The sequence below is a fragment of the Cebus imitator genome, unplaced genomic scaffold, assembly GCF_001604975.1.
Source record: "Cebus imitator isolate Cc_AM_T3 unplaced genomic scaffold, Cebus_imitator-1.0 Scaffold20, whole genome shotgun sequence".
Classification (NCBI taxonomy): Eukaryota; Metazoa; Chordata; class Mammalia; order Primates; family Cebidae; genus Cebus; species Cebus imitator.
In genome coordinates, this window is record NW_016107335.1 from 6,321,720 (window position 1) to 6,322,020 (window position 301).

A 301-nucleotide genomic window follows, 5' to 3' on the forward strand; every position below is an offset into this window, starting at 1 on the left:
CTGCAGGAGTGCCTGCATATGAACTATCTAAAATAGTCAGACTCAAAGGTCAGAGATCTGTAGAGTGATGGCTGCCAAGAGCTGGGGGAAGGAGAATGGGAGCAGCTAATTAACAGGCATAAAGTTTCAATGATGGGAGCTAAGTGAGCTCCAGAGATCCGTGCACCACTGCCCCTATAGTTAGCAGGACCATAAATGTGTTAGGAGGGTAGATCTCATGTTAAGTGATCTTATCATGTTACACATTTTTTTAAATTTTACTTTTTCTTAAATTCATTTTGGTTTCTGCTTTTTTTTTTTT